This window comes from Spea bombifrons, chromosome 6 (genome assembly GCF_027358695.1).
Source record: "Spea bombifrons isolate aSpeBom1 chromosome 6, aSpeBom1.2.pri, whole genome shotgun sequence".
Classification (NCBI taxonomy): Eukaryota; Metazoa; Chordata; class Amphibia; order Anura; family Pelobatidae; genus Spea; species Spea bombifrons.
In genome coordinates this window covers 12,232,390-12,256,374 of record NC_071092.1, presented here as the reverse complement: position 1 = coordinate 12,256,374, position 23,985 = coordinate 12,232,390, and positions in this window count along the sequence as shown.

Genomic DNA, 23,985 nt, shown 5'->3' with positions numbered 1-23,985 from the left:
TTTTTTTTTGTGCGGTTTTCGATTCTCACGTTTTTATTTTTTTGTTTACTCATACTGACCTCCTTGCACCCACTCATACACTTCTTGTCACGCACGCTCCAGACACGATCACGTACGCCGGTGGCCCTGGTTTCTGGGTCTCATGCCCGGACTGTTCCTCCCAACCATGCACGCACACCTCACGAGCCTGGGTCCATGTCCCAGATGTTTGACCTGTGCGCCCGCTAACCTACCTCTCCCTGGTAGCCCGTTACTGTGCTCTCACTCTTGCCCTGGTGCCCCGTGGGACTGACCCTTGTCAACCCTCGCCTACTCACTGCACACACACTACACACGCCTGGGGCTGTCGTTATGCTTACTTTTTCATTTATCCTATATCTCTTGTGATTTTAGCGTCCAATTTATAATTTTTATTATGCATCTCGGGACTGATGTCAGTGGTGCCACGACCTGGCATGCGGTGCCGCCTTTTCCTCTCCGCCATGGCCACCGGCATGTGACTCCTAGACGCGGGGCCTGCCACTAGATGCCCCCTCTGAGACCCCATCACCTCCTCGTCCTGCCTCCCCGTCCTTTGGGACCTGTGGGGAGTTTTCTGCTTCCTAGGCGGACAGCGCAGTAGTTGCTTTCCTTCTCTTTTCCTACTCTCCCACCTATTTCTCTCTCTGCTCTCTCACCCCCTTCACCTCTTTCCCCCTATACCTGTTCCGCGAGCCATCCGCCCCGAGCTCCCCTGTCCTCTATGGACAGTGACCTAGGGACTCTCTGCAGTCCCACAGCTCATATGTTCTTGACACTCTGTGTCGCTGCATTAGGCTGGTTACCGGCCTATCCGGGACTCACGCACTACACCTTACACATTTATTTGTTTTATTGGTCTCTTTTCTTTTCTGTTTTTGGACTGACTGACCCATTGTGGTTCTCTCCCCCACCCCAACCATTCACTAGACACCATTATGTCTTCTGACCACTTACGCTTTGCTACCCTTAACATGAGGGGCTTGAATAAACCAGAACAGCGTTCCAAACTTTGCTCCTTTCTTCGGTCCTCTAAAACCCATATCACTTTTATTCATGAGACTCATTTTAGGCAAGGAGCTGAGTGTCGGCTCGTGGAGCGAAACTTCACTCATTCCTATTTTTCCAGTTCGCCCTCCTCCAAAACGAAGGGGGTGGCCCAACTTATCCATAAGATAGCCCGATTCCAACCTGTAGACGATTGGAGCAATGAGGAGGGGCGATGTGTTTTTGTGATGGGCTACGTAGGGTCCCAAAAAATTACCCTGGCAAATATTTACGCCCCTAACAGGTCGCAGAGTAGATATATCATCTCATCTGGCAGACTTCCAGGAGGGGGTTACTGTCCTGGGTGGGGACTTCAATATGGTCTTTGACCCTATATCTGACACGTCCTCGGGCAGATCTCATATTCCGTACTCCATGATTCGCAAAGTCCTCAAACATTTTAAATTGAATCAGCTCATAGATGCTTGGCGGGTCTTACACCCAGACGGTAGGGACTATACTCATTTTTCGACGCCCCATGCTACCTACTTCAGGATCGATACCTTTTTTGTTTCCCACTTCCATCTCTCCTTCCTGCACTCTGCCCTTCCACTATTAGTGACCACGCTCCGGTGTTTATGTCTCTCTCTTTGTCCACGCTCCACAAACCACAGTGGAGCTGGAGGCTCAATGAGACTCTGCTGGATGACCCCCATAATGTATCCACTCTGTCCTCCCATATCTCTACCTACTTTGCGGAGAACTCCACCCCGGACGTCCCCGAGGCGATCGTCTGGGAGGCCCATAAGATGGTTGTGAGGGGCCACCTGATCGGACTGGGAGCTGCAGCGAAGCGTTTGCGCTTAGACTCCATCTTGTCCCTCACCAGACAGATAGCGCAGCTGGAGGTGAGACATAAATTAACACTCCATCCGTCCCTGCAACTCCAACTCACTACCCTCCGGGCGAGACTAGCGTCCCTGCTGGACACACATATTAAGCGCAACTTTCTGCTGGCGCGCCATAAATTTTACGAATTCGGGGATAAGCCAGGCAAACTACTGGCTAGGGCCCTGAGGGTGAAAAGGGCTCAGGGCTACATGCTCAAGATACATGATAGACACAATAAGCTGCACTTCCACTCCCACAAAATCGCTGAATGTTTTCAGCAATACTACGCCTCTCTCTATAATCTTCCCCCTAGTTCGGGCCCCCCTTCGGCTGTTCAACAGGCCACTGCTGATTTCCTGGCTGCGCACCTCCGGAAGGTTCTGGCCGCTGAGGACAGTAAGCTCCTTGAGGATCCGATTACGCTATCCGTACGCTATCCGCAAGAGCTCTCCCTCGGGTAAGAGCCCCGGCCCGGATAGCTTCTCTGCCATCTATTATAAGAGATTTCTTCCCCTCCTAGGCCCCCCGTTTGGTCACTCATTTTAATGCTATCGCTAGGGGCGAGCCCTTTGACCCCCGGGCCCTCGATGCCAGTATTGTGGTCATCCCCAAGCCTGAAAAAAATCTGGACCTATGCAGTAGCTATAGACCGATCTCATTGATCAATGTGGACGTCAAGCTTTTTGCCAAAGTGTTGGCTAATCGCCTCCGTCCCCTCCGTCCCCTCCTGCCGGGGCTGTTAATGGAATCCAGTCCGGTGGGGTGGCCCTGTCCAACAGGACGCGCCAGGGGTATCCTCTTTCCCCCCACTTGTTCCTCCTAGCGGTCGAACCACTTGCTGCGGCTGTCCGGTCCAACCCGGCGATCAAAGGCATTGACATTGCGGGTCACTCCCATGTGATCTCGCTGTTTGCTGATGACGTCCTCGTGACACTCTCTGACCCGTCTCATTCTCTCCCTGCACTGCTGTCCCTGCTTTAGCATTTCCACTACCTCTCCAATTATAAGATCAACTTGTCCAAGTCCGAGGTGATGGGGTTCCACCTTCCGCCGGACCTCGATGGAAGGAGGATTTTATTAAATATCTAGGTGTCCTCATTCCCTCAGACTTGACTAAGATCAAGGCCCTGAACTTTGATCCCCTTTTAGCTAGCCTCCACGCTGACTTGACTAAGTGGGCCTTCCCCCATGTGTCCTGGTTCGGCAGAGTTAGTGTCCTTAAAATGAACGTCCTATGTCGTCACTTAACCTCCCTACTGTCTCTGTACTTAGGGTCTGCCATGTGTCCCATGGCTCCACCTTTAAACCGTTGGCGGAATTGACAGGAAATCCGACTAACCCCTTCCCGACTGTTTTTTTATACCACCAAATTAAGCACTTTCTCACTTCTTGCGGTGCCCTTGCTGGTGGGACTCGTGCCCCTACCGCGTTTGAACAGCTTTGCCTTGCGCACAAGGAGCCTACACACCTCCTCTCTGCCCTCTACGCCATCCAGCTCGCTCCAGCGGTGCTCACTAAACTCTATTACTTTAGTCTATGGGAGGGGGACCTGGGGATCTCTTTTTCCCTCGAGGAGTGGGAGAGGATGCTTATGATTGTGCACAAGGGGACCGTCTCCAGCAGAGTGCAGGAAACACTCTTTAAAATCGTTACCCGCTGGTACAAAGTCCCCCTTGACCTTCACAGGTTTCTCCCCCAGATTCCCCGTCAAATTTATCTACCAGATTGAGGTCCTTACGGGGGCCGCTTAGTGCCAGGAACAGTCGGTCGAGCTCCAGTGGTTTCCTCCCTTGCTGACCGTCCAGACTCTCTGGTGCCTTGAGTTCTTACCTGCCTCTTACTTCCACTTCGGGTCTCCACTTTCAGTCCATTCAATTTTTGTTTTTATTTCCTTTGTGGTTCACACTCACATTATATTTGTTTTCACACGATATGTTTATGTACCTGACTTACCTATGGCTTGGGGCTGACTGGTGTCCCGGCCGGGCCTCCGTCTCCCCCTTATGCTGTGCGTTTCCTCCAGATACTTCCATTGTTGTTGTTACTATTGGCATTCTGCCTTCAGCCACTGTTTATCGGATGCGGATGTTATGTAGCACATATGCCTGTTCGCCCTTCATGGAACCTGTACATATATGTCTGTGGTAACAGTTTATCAGTATGCGTCCTGTGGTAGACGACCCATCCCTTACCATGTATAGTGTATATCTTGATTGTATGATACTGTTACCGAGATTTTGTGCTCTTTCATATCTTACTTGCAATAAACAAAAAAAAAAAAAAGAATCTTCCTGGTTATTCTTCATTAGAAAAAGATTGCTTTGTAAAGCCTCTACAGTGTGAATAAAAACTATTGTGCAAGGAATAGCAGGACAGAGATCAAATAGAGCTATGCAAAATCCTACTTATTACATTCAAGTTAAATAGCAGTCCGTGTAGGTATGTTTACCTTGCGTTGAACTTCGTATTTTGTAAGAGATAATGTAGGAGATTAGCAGTCATTTACTGGAACAGATGTCTCTTCCAGTAAATAGGGGTTAGCCTGTATAATCTCCAATTAAGTATTTCAACACAATGAGTGTGTTTAAACACATAACTATGACAATTATGGTTAATTTGGTAGATGCAACATTCATGAACTCAGTTATGTGTGTTAAAAATCAAATTTACTGATTAACTGTTTGTTCTATGTGTTAAAAAGAGTTTGGGGAAACAAGCAAAAAAGTAAATAGAAAATTATACCTTTCCCTCTACATTGTACAGGTTTTCAAATAAAAAGCTACAAAGCCATGTATAAGCAAATGGGAATTGCAGAGGAAATTTCATTATTTACTTTCTCATTTTATATTGAATAGCACATCTGCAGAATAAATGCAGACATTTACTCAAAGCAAAAATAGGAGTAGGATCATCCCTGTTATTGAAGCATATGCACTATATGAACAAAATTATGGGAACACCTGAAAAATTACACCAACAAGGACTTTTATGACATTGCATCAGGGCCGTAGGAAGGGTGAGGCGAGAGAGGCACTCGCCTTTTGCATCGCTGCAAGGAGGCGCACAGACGCCCGATCAGCAGCTGTAGCCTGCAGGACTGGTTGGAGAGATCACAAACCCCCCAACCCGTCCTAACATTAGGGAGCATGAGGTCTGTCACTTCAGACCTCTGCTTCCGTGCTCCCTAATCACTATGGGCTGGCAAATGATGCTGAGCACCAGGATTTGATGTCATCCCCCACGCTCTGCATCAATAACCAGTGCATAGAGATTAGACAGCACTAAAGCACATGCCTGAAATGACATGACCTCGTGCTCCTACCACAGGATGGAGGATGAGAAAGGTAAGGGATGGGGAGAAAGGGGTGTAAGGGCATGTGTGTAAGAGCAGTGTATGTATTTGTGTGTTTGTAAGCTGGTGTGTGTATGTGCATATGTGTGTGTAAAGGCAGTAGTGTGTAAGGGCATTGTATGTGTATATGTGTTTATGGGCAGGTATGTCTAAAGGCAGTGTGTATGGGCAGGTGTGTGTAAGGGCAGTGTATGTGTATATGTGTGTTTATGGGCAGGTGTGTCTAAAGGCAGTGTATATGGGCAGGTGTGTGTAAGGGCAGTGTATGTGTGTGTTTATGGGCAGGTGTGTGCAAGGGCAGTAAAAATAGCTGGGGGCACAATTTTTCATTCTTGCCTTGGATGCAAAAGGAGCTAGCTATGGCTCTGCATGTTCTTAATAGCTATAACAGCTTCCAATCTTCTGGGATGGATTTCCATAAGCGTTTGGAGAGTTTATGTGGGAATTCTTGCTAATTCACCCAGTAAAACATGACCTTGGTATCGTCAACTTAGCCCCCATTTCCCAATAAGACAATAGACACCATATGTAATCGAAAGTGCTTTATTTATAAATGTCACTCATTATAGCATACTTTTTAATATGTGTCTAATATGAATAATAATCAATGAACCACAAATTTGTCTAAACGCCAACCATATAACACAGATCAATCTATAACGGCTGGTAAGGGCGTAACCACTCCACGTCACCTGTAGAGGCTGCCGGCATCCAATGCCCAGTAGCCATACGTCAACCAACGTAGCACCTGAGCAATGCGCCCAGGGAGTGTTCTGCTCTTCCGCCCTTAGGCTTGTGCACCACGAGTACAACCATACCTTAGACAGTTGCCTCAAGTACCGAACCAGCCAACCACATTTGAACAATGACCATAACATAAACACCAACCGCCACAGCCTGTAACGCGCGACCCCTTGCACTGTTACTGGCCCCCTAAAACCTACAAAGCACGCTCGATCCCGGACTGGATAGCCAAATTCCATAAATCCAAACCTACGTTCGATAAGTGGACGGCATCACCACGAAAAAGAACTGACAAATTGCCTTCCAAATCCACATGCCTAACCACTAAATCTCTTCGCGGGAATTGGCACCCCTCCAAACCTTTCTAGTTACTACATGAGACCACACGAAAACGGTATGTGGGTAGGCAGCCCAAAATTGCCAAAAATCGGCCTTAATATTACTAACCAATACTCGCAACGGGACATAACATAAATCATTACCCCCACATATAAAACCACGACATGTGGTATTCCATGCACTTGAACATGACGAGACAGCTCCCGAGAAATCCTATCCCAGCGCATACCTCTGAATCCGAGCCATCTGACAGAAACATTATCTCTGTCGAAACTAAGCCGCCGTCCGGAAGGTCAAACCAACACCTGTCTGGCCGCCCAATACACATACGAATGCCCTAAAAACCAAACCTCCCATGTGACAGTTCCTGTAAAATAGAAAGTAAACAGAACAGAGCATAAAACAAACAGACCACCGAAATTCAACATATCCAACTCACAGCAATAAATGGGGCCGAATATAAGACTTAAAACTAGTAGATTCCCAACGTTATCACGTCCTGACTCAACCCCCACGCCTCGGTGGCCGCACCGATACGAAAAGAGTGCATGCCAAAATCCGATTCGGCCAGTCCCAATAAATGCAAAACACGCTTGAAAACAGAATTAAATTGGAAACGCGACAACACAGATTCGTCGGTGTGCACCAAAAAGGAAGACGGGCCACCAGCACAATATTTCCGTAAGCAGGCAACCGGACAAACCGGACTACCAGAACACTCCATAAGCTCCACATACAGCCCCTTACCATCCGTATCAGTTTGGAACCGCCGAATCAGAATGCTAACCACCCCTCCGAGGCAAACCACGTTATCAGCTTGTATCCCACCCTGAATCTTTTTAGAAGGACTCACTGATTCACCGATTCGGAATGCGGCAAAGAAAGCCAATGAAAAGGCAGAGCGAAAGAGCAAAACTTCAAATGAAGATGAAGAAACCTCCTGAAGCTTACCCACCAAATCCACCAACAACCTATACAACACCAGTCGTCTGGAATTCCCTACCTTGGGACCCTTCTTAAACCCTTTAACCGCCTGCCGTACAGAAAAAACCTTAGTCACGTCAGGAACACCTGTTTCTTTAAACATAAAGGCCAGGGCCGCCAAACGACGATCCAAACCAGACACCAAACTAAACCTTCCTACTGAAAAGATACCCAACGAACCATGATAATACCTCAGCCCTGTTCACCTTCCCGTCAGATTCCTTGGCTAGCCGCTCGAAGCTCTCCTACTCCTGCCATGTTCTGTCATAAAAGGCCCTAGTGGAAGGAACCAATGATCGTGACCGAAGCTACTCTGCCATCAGTCTGCCAGCGTCCACATCCAATCTGGAAACCGTCTGCCTTCAAGGGCAGCCTGTGCCACCAGCTGGAAAAACCTGTCCCACTGCAAACGAGACAAAGAGTCAGCCACACCATTGTCAACCCCCATCACATGAATTGCCCGAAAACATACGTTCAACTGAAGGCAACGTAAAACTAACCAACATAAGAACTTTAAGACAGGCAAGGAAGAAGATGAAATATTGTTCACAACATGAACTACAGACAAATTATCACACCAAAACCTAACATGTTTGTTAGCTAGTTGCTCACCCCACAACTCCAAAGACACCAAGATCGGAAAGAGTTCCAAAAACGTTAAATTTTTGGTTAAACCCTTTGCCTCCCAACACGTAGTCCAATGACGCGCACACCATTCACCATTGACCCTTATAATCACACAGAAAAGTATCCCACACCATCAGATCCTCCTTTAAGGCCACAGTCAGCCTGACAAAATGATGGGGAGCACTAACCCCGGCCGTAGCCATAGACAGTTGCCGCAAGAAAACCCTCCCCATGGGCATGATACGGCACGCAAAGTTGAGCTTACTAATCAAGGACTGAAGCTGCTTCAAAGTAACTTTAGAAACCCGCAAAAAACTGGCTACCATGACGGCATCGACAGACCATCTCCTCCGAATCCAATTCAATTCCCAAAAAACTCAACGTGTACAAGGAGACACCATCTAGTCCAGAGCCAAAGGTATCCCAAACTCCCTAGAAACTTGTTTAACAGCCGCCAATAAAGCACCACAGTGAGACGCAGAAGGGGGGCCAATACATAAAAAATCGTCTAGATAATGAATGACAGACGGTAGACCCGACACCTCCCGAACCACCCATTCAACAAACTAACTGAACACTTCAAAATATTTACATGATATGGAGCATCCCATTGGGAGGCATTTGTCCACAAAATAGTGCCCGTCCCATTTGCACCCGAGCAGGTGGAAACAATCCAGATGAACCGGAAATAACCGAAATGCCGCCTCAACATCCGTTTTAACCATCAAAGCCCCCCCAACCAAAAGAACGCACCCACTCGACATCCTGGTCAAAAGAGGTATAAGATACCGTGGCGAAGGGGTGGGACCCATTACACCCAGATCTTAAATCTGCACAATGAACCCCATTTGCATAATCCGTCATTGTATTTCCAACAATAGCCCTTTTGCATGCCAGCCGATGAGCCAGAACTGGAATTGTTACCGGCCACTAATAGAAAGGGCTGGGATTGACTGCGGCCAGGTGTCATAACCCTGAGCCACAAGGAAATATCTTTGTGATCCCATCGCAAACCCTTTCCGAAGGCCATCCTCTGTCTAAACTGTTCGTCATAGCGAAGCCATGACTGACCACCATAGACCCTGTATGCTTCCCCGATGCTATCCATGTAACCGAACAAACCACTACAATGCTCAAGGTTCTTTTGACCAATGACACTGGCTAGGATAGCGAATGCTTGAGAAGGTTCTCGGAATTAAACAATATTGCCTTTTTTCTTCCTCCTCCCCCTTTTTAACCCTGTCTAAATTAAATTTACCCAAAGGAAGCAACGAAAAAATTTCGACATACTCACCTTTCCAATTTTTTTTCCGTACCTCGTCTTTCAAATGAGCACCCAAGGGCACCTCAAAACACACATAAACCTCGCCTCTGGCAGCATCAGCCAGGTGAACGGCGGCCTGATCACCCTGTTTCTCCCCCACACCAGGAACTGAACCACTCGTTCCAGAAGGAGCAGGCGCGACAAGTCCAGTGGAACTTTGCAACGTATTAGCCACCTGAGACCCGAGCCCCGCCACATGAGCCAAGGGGGGCCCCGAAACAGACTGCCCACTCGCCACACCATAAGATCCCCAAGCCTGTGCCGGGGTTCCAGAACCCTGCAAACCACAACGGACTAACAAATCCTTAAAACCATCAACAAATTAAGACAAAGCAGGCAGAACAGCAGCGTGTGGATTCAAAGTAGCGCCCTGAGCCAATACCTGCTGCCCCGCAGTCACCCTGCTGCACAGTTAAGGCATATCCAGACACATTATTCTGAACTGCCGGTAAACCCTGAGGCACAGAACCCCCCGTAGCCCCATGAGTCAAAACCCTAGGAAAAGCCGTGGACCCGTCTAGCCCTACAAAACCTCCTGTAACGACTGAACCCAAAAAATTCTGTGACCCCACTTGCCCTTGTTACCCCACATGCCCCAATAAGCTTCCAAGTACATTACTAAGATTAGTGGATAAAAGGGGGAAAGAATGATTGAAATTATGCTCACCCCTCGCCTGGCCAGCTGCAGGGGAAGATGTAGAAGGCATAGCCTCCCGTGGCGACGAATCGACAGGCACTGGCGTAAACAGCTCAGGGTCCCGGGGGCCTCGGCAGTACTGGCAGGGATAACCTCATCCAGACGTCCATCTTCAGCCCAGGTCTCGCGAGAACCGCCCACTCTGCCGCGACAACGCGAAGTCTGGCCACTGCTGCACCTGCCTGCTTGTTGCCTCCGAGCAGGAGCCCCGGTGCGAGAGGAACGGGAAACACCTCCGTGACCACCACCATCAGCTGCACCCGATGACGCAGCCGGATCCCCCTGCATCGGATCGGCAGAAACCCTGTCCACGTCATCCTCGGAAACGCTGCTCGGTGTCCTGCAGGTAAGTGGGATGTCCGGACTCCTCCGTCTCGGTGCCCACGGCTCTCTGGATAGTCCGCTCCATGCCGATGCACGGCTCCTCTTGGTATGCTGGTGGCCGTCACTCCTAGCCTCCACAGAAGCGGGTCTTGTGCACCCAGACGCATCAGGACTAAGGCGCAACGGGGGGCGAGTCACACGGGTCCTCATCGATCACAGGCCCCTAGCTGCCTTAGGTGACACTGGCACATTAGGTTGGGACTCTGACAGGAGACCCACAACTCGATCACGCAGCAAGCCAGTCCCCTCAGCTGCAAGCCTAGAACGTAGCTCCTGTAACAATTCCTTCATGTTAAAGCTAATAGATTTCATGACAGATTTTAACAGAATTTCGCCTTCTTAAAATCCTACAACAGGCATGTCCAAACTTTTTTCGAAGAGTGCCAGATTTGATGAAGTGAACATGTGCGAGGGCCGACATTTTCTGAACCATTAAAATTAAATGCAAATTAACTATTTTATGCAAAGTTTATTGAAAACGGCATACCACATCTATCCCTTTCTCGCTATCTCCCCTCCCTACCCCTTCTCACAATCTCCCCTCTCCCTCCCTACCCCCTTCTCACAATCTCCCCTCTCCCTCCCTACCCCTCCTTCTCACAATCTCCCCTCTTCCTCCCTACCCCTCCTTCTCACAATCTCCCCTCTTCCTCCCTACCCCTCCTTCTCACAATCTCCCCTCTTCCTCCCTACCCCTCCTTCTCACAATCTCCCCTCTTCCTCCCTACCCCTCCTTCTCACAATCCCCCCCTCTCCCTCCCTACCCCTTCTCACAATTTCCCCTCTCCCTTCCTACCCTTCTAACGATCTACCCTCTCCCTCCCTACCCCCTTCTAACGATCTACCCTCTCCCTCCCTACCCCCTTCTCACGATCTACCCTCTCCCTCCCTCCCTACCCCCCCTTCTCACGATCTACCCACTCCCTCCCTACTCCCCTTTGTAGGTCACTTACCGTCAACTCCTGTGTTGGGAGCGTGAGGCGTTTGTCTCGGGTGCCGGCGCTTCACTGCTGAGTGCCGGCATATGACGTCATATGCCGTCGCTCAGCGTGAAGCGCCGGCACCCGAGACAAACACCTCATGCTTCCAACACTGCACTCTGGGCAGCGAAGAGGCAGGCGGCGGCGGCAGCGAGCAGAGGAGTCCTGGATTTCTGTCAGTCAGGGGGGCCCAAGAGGTGCCGAGCGGTCGTTTTCAGCAACCGCTCGGCACCCCTTGGGCCCCACTGACTGGCAGAACTCCAGGGCCCGGTCGCAGTCGCGACCCCGGTAGTTCCGCCACTGCCTACAATTTCTTCATCAGATGCCCTTGTGGCTGTGTGTGCCGGCGCAGGGAGAAGGAAAGCCCAAATCTAGCGACGTCCGAGATCGCAAGATTTGGGCTTTCCTTCTCCCTGCGCTGGCACACACAGCCACAAGGGCATCTGATGAAGAAATTGTGTAGGGGAGGGCAGGGGCGTACCTAGAGTATTTGGCACCCGGAGCGGATCCTGTATGTGGCACCCCCACACACACACACTTTAAAACTACCTGGCCGAAACTGAATATGACCCCCCCACACACACCATAAAAAAATCTAACACTTTTATTTAAAGTAAGTAACACACCAAAATAGGACAAAACTATTAAATAACAATATATATATATATATATATATAATTGTTAACAGCAATCACATTCCTATCATGCCCAGGCATACCCAGATTCCAGGAGGCACTCGCAGACTTGGCATGATAGGAGTATGATTGCCCTATCTACCCCTTCTCGCTCCCTTCTGCCCTATCTACCCCTTCTCACTCCCTTCTCCCTATCTACCCCTCCTAACTATCTACCCTCTCCCTCTTTGAAGTTAACTTACCTTTCAGGAGTCCTGCGGTGGGGGTGCAAGGCCTCTGTCTCCCAGCTCTGCCACTGTATGGAACAGTATAGAGTGATGGGAGTTATGATGTACTTTAGAGCATAATTATATAATGAAAAATACATTGGAAATGGTACAGCATAACACCCATCACTCTCACACACTTACCAATCCACACGCATACCAATCCACACGCATACCAATCCACACACACACCAATCCACACACATACACCAATCCACACACATACACCAATCCACACACACATACCAATCCACACACATACCAATCCACACATATACCAATCCACACATATACCAATCCACACACATACACCAATCCACACACATACCAATCCACACACATACCAATCCACACACATACACCAATCCACTCTCACTGTATGCTTTCCTACCTTTCCTCTTTTCTCGTTACAGCTCCTTTTCCTGCTCTTCGCTCCTCTTCTTCTTCAGTTCTTCTGTCTTCTTCCGAGGGCACGGGGTTCAGAGGGCACGGACAGCGGTGGGCGCGGCTTCAGTGTTGTGCGCCGGGATCTGACAACAAACCCCGGCGCACAACAGCTGTTGCCGCGCGGATCACAAGGGAGTGGTATCGGAGGTCTTTAACAGACCTCCGGCTCCCTTGAGTGATTTTAAGCCGGGTTAAAGGGAGATCCTTGAACCGGCTTAAAATCACTCAAGGGAGCCGGTGGTCTGTTAAAGACCTCCGATACCGCTCCCTTGCGAGCCTGCTCCTCCAGCGGACAGTAATGTCCGCCTCTGGAGGGGCGCCCCCCGCTCCCCGCTAGTACAGTATACATCTTAAAGACTTATGTTAAATGCTATAGTTTATTCTGTGTATTTTTCTAATAAGAGATACATTTCTGCACCACTGGTAATTCTACTTTTGTGGACTACAACTCACACGACTCTAATTATGTTATCATCATGGTGAGGGTTCCAGTCCAGTTCCTCTGTCTTTTTTATTCATAAAAAATGTTAACATAACAATAGCTTGTCTGCCAATGTAGTCAGATTTGCAAAGGGACGCAAGCAAACATTTTAATGGGCTTTCATATGCATTAAAGTTCGTATGTTCACAAAATGCATGCCACAACTGGCACACCAAGGCCTCTGTTGTGACATATGACCAGGCTGCCAACTGACTGATTCTTCTTCAGAATCCCTCCATAAATTTGCAAGCGCATGGAAATTTAAAGTGACTGCTCAGCTGTCATACACATTAAGGTTCATATGATGGCTAGAGTGTGCCTGTACGCCATAGGCCACACTTACGTCATTCACAGGCCGCCAGCCTTAAAGTGTCAGGGCCACCTAATCACCCGCATTATAGCCCTGCAATCAAGCATGAAAAGTGGAACCCAAAACAGATATTTACACATAACACACACATCTGGACTATTATTGTTCAAAAGCAGACATGAGGCTTATATACAGTATCTTTAAATATTAAACAAGACTCTTTCACATATTAGAATCACAAATATTTCTGCTTCTAGACAGGAGTTTTATATATTTGAAACTCATGGTTCAATTAAAAAACATTTTTTAGGACATGGAAACAGTTTACTTTCAACATAACGTAGGACATTGGTCCTATGGAAAGTCTAAGGACCTTATACATAGACAATTAGAGAAACAAAACATTTCAGGAGCAAGATATAGTCAGATATGCTTTGACAGCCCTATGGATACTTTATTAACAAATAGATATCTTCAGTCTGTACAGAGCCAGCACAGCCTACCTAACAGTTAGGCTGCAATTAGCCTAGGGCAGCACCATACATAAATGTACCGCTGGTTATAATGGGAGATATGTAGCAAATCCTTTAACTAATTTCCGCAAACTTTCTTCATTTCATGAATGTACAAAGAATTTTCTTCTTAAGTGTATTTTATTTTGCTTACTTCGTACCCATGTGATACCAGAGTACAAACAGACCTTTTTGTTTAACAATTTCTACAATAATGTATCTTCCATTCTGTTGGTTTTTCCATGTGACAACAGGAACAAAAGCATTCAAGGGCAACAATGGCCAGTCTTGCTTCCTAACTAGTGGGTATGTACCTAGAAAAAAGAGGGATTGATATCTATATCTATAAAATGAATGCTTAAGACCTACTCAGTACATTAAAACAGGCCCTATAAGTATATTTGTTATACAAATGGGTGTTATAAAGAGATGGTATTCTTTTACTTCATGAGCCTGAGCCCCATTACATTAAATATGTTCATAATATTTCAGCCACAAAGATTGTTGGCAAATGGTGCTTCTCAGTTACAAAGGACTCATGAGTGTTAGCATCACTTTCAAGAGACTTTTCTATACCATTTTATGTTACTACTGGATTATATGAGATGATCCAGTCAAAGAAAACATCTAGAACCTTCCATTATGGTTGTTTTGCCCATTATGTTTCCATTATTAGCATTTGACGTACACGTTTAAGAAAAGCTAATGAATTCCAAAAATAGAAAATGAACATGTCAGGTGCTGGGTCCATACAGACGATGTCCTGACCCAGACCACTCAAAGATTGTGTTTAGGAGTTATTGTGCAGTAGCGGAGTTGGACAGGGCCTGGTGCAGGGTGACTGCACTCACCCGCGTGTTGAACACCTAAGGTTGTGCAGCCACATAACAGCGCCCTGGCATAGCAGCGGATGTTGTCCAGAACAAAACAAAGTGATATCCTGCAGAACAGCAGAATAACAGCAGAACATAGCAAGCAAGGGGGGCAGAGCAAGGAACAAGGAGACCAAGCATGAAACATAGCCAGACAATACATACATTGTACAGGACACAACAAAGGACAGGGAACAAGGCAAGGAACACAGGGGATAGAGTGAGGCGCTGGCATCATCAGATGTGTCTCCTTTAAGCAAGGATAGGACATCTTAACTGGGACATGGGGAGAAGAGAGAGGAACTGAAATCCTCAGATGATTCAGGGTATGAGGGCAAAGGTATACATAATGCAGACGCACATGGATACAGGACTAGCCTAGGACTATAAGATAACAATTGGAGATTCCATCACATCACATGGCCATAGTATGCTTAGCCCACCACTACGCCAAAGTACTCCAATATTCGGTGGGTCCTAGCACTAAACCCTGCCTACTGAATTATTAATAAACTGAAACTAAACACAGAACCAAGAAGGACATACCTTTAGACTGCAGACTGAGACAAACATAACAAATGGGTGGGGCACACCTTATAAAGTAAACAGAGCTGAAGCTAAGAGCAAAACCGGAATCAAGGAATCAGAAACACAGAACAGAGCGTATGGAAATCCAGGAATCGCTCGAAAGAGCGACGTGGTGGAGCAAAGGGCATCCACAGGTCAGCCTTTGTGTCCACACTGCCAACATAGAACCTGAACAGTACCCAAATTACACATATAGGACGTGCCATCTTTGTCCCCAAACAGCCCAACATGAGTCAACTTTCTCCCCAAACAGCCAGCCCTGTGCCAATCATGTTCCATAAACACGGTACCTGTACCATCTTTGTCCGATAAACACCCTGCCCTGTGCTATTTTGGTCCCCAAGGCTGAAACACCCTGCTTGTACCATCTTTGCCTTTCCACGAATCAATTAAACATCTATGATACACACAAACACTTTTATAGTCACTCACTAATTCACACAATTCATTCACATAATCATTTATTCTCTTACTCTTTCACACAAACCATTTACACATATTCATTAATGCATTCTCACAAATTAATTTATTCTCTCACTCATTAACACAATACAGCCACACATTAATTCATACTCTCACTCATTCAGACAATTCATCCACACATTTTTTCATTCTCTCACTCATTCTCACATTTCACCCACATTAATTCTAGGGCTGCAACAACTAATCGATAATAATCGATAATGAAAATCGTTGCCAACGAATTTCATTATCAATTAGTTGAATTGATTTTATGGATTATAAAATGAGAGGTCGGATAATAACACTAAGATCCAGCTCCCCCCGCAGCGCTGCAGGGGACCTGGTTCCTCCTCTCTAACAGCCGGTGGGGGGTGTCTGTGCGATGAAGTTCGGATCCGATTCTTTGGTTCATTCAATGTCACTCACAGCAGTTACTACTTCCCAGTCCCTCCATGCAGTCACTCTGATGATTGGACCCACCCCTTTCTGCTTCCCAGTCCCTCCCTGCGATCACACTGATGATCAGCCCCGTCCCTTTCCTTATAGCGTCCATACTGCTCAGCAACTCATCTAACAGTAAGTATAAAATTAATATTTGGGCTGCTGAAAGTTAGGGGAGGTGGGGCAGTTATGATTAATGGAGTGTTTAGGGTTAATTTAAGGGCAGTTATGGGTAATGGAGTCTTTAGGGTTAATTTAAGGGCAGTTATGGTTAATGGGGTTGTTAGGGTTAATTTAGGGGCAGTTAGGGTTGATGGGGTCTTTAGGGTTAATTTAATGCTAAGGATTGAGAGTTAATTTAATTAATTTAATAAGGTTAACTTAAGGTGCAGTTAGAGGTAAAGGGGGACAACAGCATAGGCGACTATTCAGATCGTCTTCGATCAGTCTTATCACTCCAGCAATTTCAGAATGGTGTCATATAATGGAAAACCTATTTAATGTAGAGAAAATATTGATATATAAATATAGGTCCCAGCAGTGTATGGCCATAGGGCTGCCTTGGAGGAAATTTATTTCCACAGATGCATTTGGTTCTGTTTTTCTGGAACCTTAAATGACTGGCATTACAGTACATCCCAGTGGTATACAATAGCTGTATCTGAAAGAGAAATATTATATTTCTGTTAGTCTTTTTTTTCTTGCTTACTTGTGGTGCCAAGATGATAGGAAAACGCCAACAATTTACGCAGCACTTAATACAATATATATTCAAGGGGTATGACAAGATGAGAATTGACTTTGTACTTACCATACTTGTCTTCTGTGAGCTTTGAAGTATTATGAATCTCGAAAATGTGAAGCATGAAATTCAGCTATGTTTTTGTTTTTCATTTGGTTGTTGATCAAAACAATTTTTTGTCTTGAAGTGGAGGTACCATCAGATATTTTTGGATAATGTTATAGTGTCAATAAGGGCTTGGGGAATTGTCTTATTATGTCTGAGAAATTGTAACGTTCTTGTAACCTTCGTATCTTGAAAATGTGAAAGATTGGACATTTTTAATAAAAAGAAAATATATAAAAACATATATATATATATATATAAAATGGCTGAACAAAGATATATATAAATGGCTCTGAAAAAAACTTCAGTCAATGAATGATCATACTTTATTTTTATTTTGCTTGTTTTTCATCCACAGTATTACATTTTCTTGCAACTTCCAAATTTGATTAGCCTGGTACATCTGTGTTTGCACCTGGGATTACTCATCGTTGGTACAAAAAGGGATGTGAAAAAACTGTAGAGGTGAACAAAACTCATTGTTTTGTTTTAAATTGTGAAATGAAGGCTGCATTGTTCTCCGGGATATACAAACAGTGTTATATTTTTAGGGGTTATTTTACAGTATCACAATAACAATGCATGTACAAGATAAGGATTAGTTTAATCAATGATACATGGTATCTATTATTTATTTATTTATTTACATTGGCTTAATGGCTTGATATAGCTCACACCAAAAGATGGAAGTCCAAAACACCTGCATGCTCTAAAATGAAATAAACATTTTTTTCTACCATGATCATGTTAATAAAAGGCATGGGTTTATGCATTTCGGCTTTTTTAGCAAAGTTAATTTACAGGAATAGTGCCTTAGTTGTACCTGTGAGTGGCGAATGCACTGCACATTTTCACAATTGTCATCTTAGAGAACCGATCAACAACCATGAGGATCACTGTGTTGCCATTGGAGTGTGGAAAGTCCACTATAAAATCCATGGAAAGATGGGACCATGGTCTCTCTCCACTAGGAATGGGCTGGAGAAGGCCCTCTGGAAGGTGTTGAGGAGTCGTGGTCTGAGAGCAGCCTGGCAGGCAGCAACCAAGGAAGCAAAATCAGCTTGGAGATCAAGCCACCAAAAAAGGCGGGAGACTGACCAAATAAGCCATTTTTTACTGGGATGACCTGCTGCTTTAGTATTGTGGTAAGTGTTATGTACCTTTGTGCAGAGATGTACTGGTACAAAACAACGCCCAGTGGGTGTTTCAGTAGGAGCATCAATTTGTGCAGCCCGGATCTTATCTCCGAGAGGAAAAGTAATACTCAGATGTATAGTGGCCAAAACACGGTACAGTATCACGGGGCTAGGTGTCACTCACTGCTGTGACAGAGCATTGGCACAAATGTTTTTAGTCCCCGGAAAATAGGAGACTACATTAGTAAAACATTATAGAAAGAGGGCCCATCTAGCTTGCCTAGAATTCAGGCGTTTACCTATTGGATAGATAGGTGAGGTTCTTCTCGGTGAGAATTAAAATTGGCACTGGTGAACCCTCTAAAATATGCCTCCATTCTTTGAGACCCAATCTCGTAGTTACACTCCGCTGGGCTCAACCTTTTGAAGTAGTAACCACATGGGAGTAACTGGCTCTCAGGAGTGGGACGTTAAGACAGAAGGGGGCGTCTACTCCTGTCTCACGTGTTGATCCCGAGAATGAAGAGTAATTCAGGCTTACGATGTGCCAAAATTGGAGCTGCAGCAAAGGCAGTCTTGAGGGACTCAAATGCTTTGGTGGTTTCCAGAGACCAGAGTGTGTGGTTACCGTCTTTCTAAGTCATATAGGTGAGGGGTTTAATGAGGGGTTGAAAACAAATTCACTATAGTAGTTGGCAAACCCAAGAAAATGTATGGAGTGGAGGCCCATGGGTCGTGGCCATTTCAGAACCAGAGAGTTTCTCAGTGTCCATGGAAAATCCAGCCTCAGAAATTACATACCCAAGAAGGGTGACCTGTTAACGGTGAAACTCGTACTCCAATTTGCAAAAGAGGTTATTTTCCCTTAGTCTCTGTAAAAATTGGGAGAAAGCTGCGTGGTGGTAGTCGATGCAGGGCCTCAGTTCACCATTCTTTTTCTTCACAAAGAAAAACCCGGCCCTGGCAGGAAAGGAGGACTTGCGGATGAACCCCCGGGATAGAGCATCCACAATGTATTCCTCCATGGCCTGTGTCAGAGAGAGGGCATACTTGACCCCGAGGAGGCATAGCACCAGGCTGCAAGTCGATGGTGCAGTGATATGGGCAGTTAGGTGGTAGCTCACCAGCCTGAGCCTTATCAAACACATCTTGGTATTCCTGGTACTCCTCTGGCAGTGAAGAGACAGGAGATGTGCTCAGCACTTTAACCCACTTTTCAGAGGCAAGTGTGGGAACAACTGGATGACCATGTAAAAACGTCAGCTCTACACCAATCAAAGGTGGGATTGTGCCTCCGTAACCACAGGTATTCTAAGACCAATGGGTAGTGTGGAGAAGGGATAACCTGGAACTGGATGACCTTGTGGCGGAGAGCCCCTACAGCCATAGACAGAGGAGCAGCCTGAAGGAATCTGCCATCAATGGCTTCAATAGCGAGTGGAGAGGCACTATCTATAAAGAGATCTGCAGCTCCAGAATCAATGAGTGCCTGTGTCTGGGTTGAAGTCTTGCACCAGGAGAGCAGGACTGAGACCAGTGGTTGCTTTTTATGGTTTACTGAGGTATGCGGAAGCTCCACCTGTTTTCCCTGACAGGTGGGACATGACTTCCACAAATGCACAGCATTAAATATAAGCAAATAGCCAGAAAATGGATGGCTGATAGTAGACTGGTGGATAACAGATGGAAAGGCAATTAATTAAACATCAGCTGAGTAAGTCTCGTAATGGAAAAAAAAGGTACCAACACCTGGTATTCGCAGGTTGTTTTCCATCCAAGTACTGACCAGGCAAAGCACTGCTTAGCTTTCAAGATCAGACAGGATCAGGCATATCTAGAATGGTACGGTCATTCTTGCGGCCATTCTTGCTATTTTCTTGCAACTTCCCAATTTGATTAGCCTCGTACATCTGTGTTTGCGCTTGGGAAAGGGTTTAAAAGTTTTTAGCTATCCTGGAAGTTTAAAGGATTAGTCAAGGATGTGAAAAAACTGAGATAGTGTAGAGGTGAACAAAACTTTTTTTTTTGACACATTAAGTTGTGAAATGAAGGCTGCATTGTTCTCCAGGGACATACAAACAGTGTTGCATGTTTAGAGGTTATTTAACAGCATTACAGTAACAATGCATGTAAAAGATAAGGATTAGTTTCATCAATGATCGATGGTAGCATGTATTTATTTATTTATTTACACTAGCTCAATGTCTTGATATCTATAGCTCACACCAATAGATGCATACTCATTTTTTTCTACTATGATTATATAAATGAAAGGTGTGGTTTTCTGCATCGTCCTTTTTAGCAAGTTTACAGGAAGAGTGCCTTAGTTGTACTTTTGAGTGGCTAATGCACTGTACATTTTCACAACAACAACAACAAAATACCTAACTTTAGTATATTATAATATATTGTCCAGTCTGCATTACATTACAGAGTTTAAAGGGGAACACCCACTACCCTGCCAAATATTATTTAAATAAAGCATTAATTACTGTATGTAAGTAATACGTACATGCGTATACTATGTCGTTACATACTTGCAGGGTGCGGGAGTGTGTATCCAGTGTTTGTTACCCTTAAGGGTGTATGTGGAAACAAGCAAAATATAAAAAAAAATCTTTAGGAAGTGGCCACTGTGGCAGAAGTCTGACTCCGCATGTCGCACTTGGCAAGCATTACCCTGATTTGAGGAGTACTTTTATGCACAATGTATACTCTTTGGCTTAATGCAATCTTAGGTAACACGAAAGAGATAATTGGCAATTCAATTTACCTAACAATATTTAGTTGCATTTTAAATTGATTTTCATTAAAAGTACCTTTAGGCGCCCCGGGTACCTGAAATAACAAGGATTTTAGAGATTTGTAGTTTCAATTTCGTCACTTCACTATTTATTATAAATGGGCTGACAATGGCAAGTTTTTCCAGAAAAAAATGTCTGAGGCTGTCCTGCATAATGCCTAATTCAATTATTTAACTATACATTATATGAGGCCATCCAAGCTCTTCCTGCAGCTGATGCACACTGGCGTTGGACCTTCTTAATGTATAGTGAAGTCTGGGAGCTGGAACCAACAACTCTCTTGTCAATTATCCTTTTACTCAAAAGACCCACATGTGTTTGCACAATGATTCGGCAACTGTCTGTTCTACAGCGCTGTATAATGTGCATTCAACCCAATGCCAGTTAAATGTATTTTGGGCAACTATTAAAGGATGCATTAGGAATAGGAAGATCTTGAATGGTTTTAAAATGTCCAATATGCAAAAAAACGGAGGATTTTCAACAAATGTCTATTAACTCTTAAAAAAGGTACATAATCATTGACCTTTCAGCTTTTTAAATACTCAAGTCGAGGACAGCAACTACATTGATGTTTATATTTGGCAAACAGTTGTCTAATTGGAACAAAATCTCCTGAGTCTTTGTTATTTAGCTACCCTCACACCTATTGTTTATGTTGGGTGTTTGTCCTGCTTGTTATTTGTTGTTGGTGGACTTTAATTTGATAAATTCTAATTCTTGAATATAAAAAATACTTTTAAATTGCTCACAAGTGAGTCAGGTCTTATTATCACATTATCAATCTCTGAATATGCATAGACACTATGTGCTGTAGAGCCTAGTGATAAATGTTAGAATATTATTTTATACTTTTGTATAATCTATGTAGTTGTTGGCACTACAGATGCTTACTTGGCGGTTTCTTTGTTTTTCTGTTTTCTTTCCCTTTGTTCTTAGATTCTACATTTCTTCTTTTGTATGCAGTTATTTTTGTGATGCTACTTAACTTATGTAACTAAGACTCCAGCGGAACCTGAAACAATCAGTGCTATTCTCTTTGACAAATACTTTTATTGTTTATCATTGCTTTTTATCAGCACCAAGTGTTCTCTTCAGAATGTATTATCTTCTGGCCTTGATATTTAATGGAGACAAGTCTACATTTTTGCATGTTAAAAAGACATATTTGTCTATTTGACAATTTGTGTAGTTTGTGGCTTTTGCAATTAAGCCAAAAGTTAAATCTAAAACAAACAAAAAAATATCAGCATTTGTGTATCTATGTGATGGACAGATAAAAGGATTTCATAGTGCTCTCAGCAGTGATTGTTAAATGAATCCTTGAGATTGAGTGACAAATACTGTCAGCTTCTTTACTGCTTAAATTACTCTTAAGACTTGAAGATTTTTTTTTTAGAAACAGAAAATAATATTTTTATATTAAATAAACAGCAGCACTGAGGTTAAAACTACAGGTCCTAAATGTCACTGTGAAACAATGCTCAGGTACTCACCTGACAAATGTCTCCTGATGAGCTCAGTCCCACACAGTAGTGTATTTAGGTTCGCCCTTATCCTAGGCCTGATCCAGGGCATCAGTCACTGCTGCCCTCACAGCTTGAATCTGTGACTGACATCCGCTATGGCACTTGATGTCATGTAAATAAAGTAATAAGGTGAAAGTGTGCTAATATATACACACCAACATATAGTATAATCAGAGTGGAAAATGCAGTAAAAAAAGTCCTCAGTATAATAAGATAATAAGATCGCTTTCTTCTCAACAATGTTGCTGTAATACCTCCATGTTGAGGCATTCAGCATCACCGAGATCTCCAGACCCTCTTGAGAACTCTGGGCATTCAACCATGCAAGTAAATTGAGCCCAGCTTACCATGTGATTAGTAAAATAGAAAAAAAATAATTTGGTAACATGTAAAAATAATTCTCAATTATGTTTTAGTGTCACACACAAAAAAAGTGACTATTCCTGCGCCTTCCCTGTTAGCACCCGAATCATGTGGTTTCCATTCCACATACAGTGTCAATGGCACATAAAATAATATAAAACAAAAGTAATAAGTGCGCTCAGTGTAAATCTATCAATTGTACAAATAATGTTACAGAACCTGTATTTGTATCTTGTACATAAATGACTTCTTAAGACATAATATCTTAAAACAGAAAAAGAGAAAAAAAGCACATAGTGTGATACAGTTAGGGTATATTTAACCCTATCAATTTGTTATTGCACTCACACATTCCATAATATGTACAGGCTCGTCATAGGTCTTTCCCTCAGGGCTCTTGATCGCTGTCAGACTTCAGCTTTACAGGGACTCACAACACCGGGCAGGCTCCTCACAAACCCCCTCCTGGGGCCCCCGACCACCGCTGTTAACTCGACCCACGGGCTCACCACAAACGAAAGAGGACCGTACACAGCCTGGTCGAAGCTCGTGGGAGCGAAACATGTAGCGTTGTATGTTTTATAAAAAAAAATGTTTTTAAATTATTCATTTAATAAAAGAAGAAACTTTTTTTACCTCAAGTGCGGTCCTCTTTTGTCTGTGTTCCACCAAAGTGTAAAAAAAAAGTCCAAATATACAGATGTCGAAGAAATCCCAAAAGGCACACCTCACATAGGTGGCTATACATTCATATCTGAAGGAAAATGTGTGTGAAACAAACGCAAAAAAAAATACTACCACAAAGTTTGACAGGCTTGTAGTAAAATTGGTGCACGGAAAGAGTTAAAATACTGGCATCTGGGATACTTAGGTACTGTCTAGTTTTCAAAAATATTTGGTTTGATTGAGGTAAGTTGAACTGACTGGCTTCATAGGTGTCCCAAACATCACGCATGGGGCAGAAT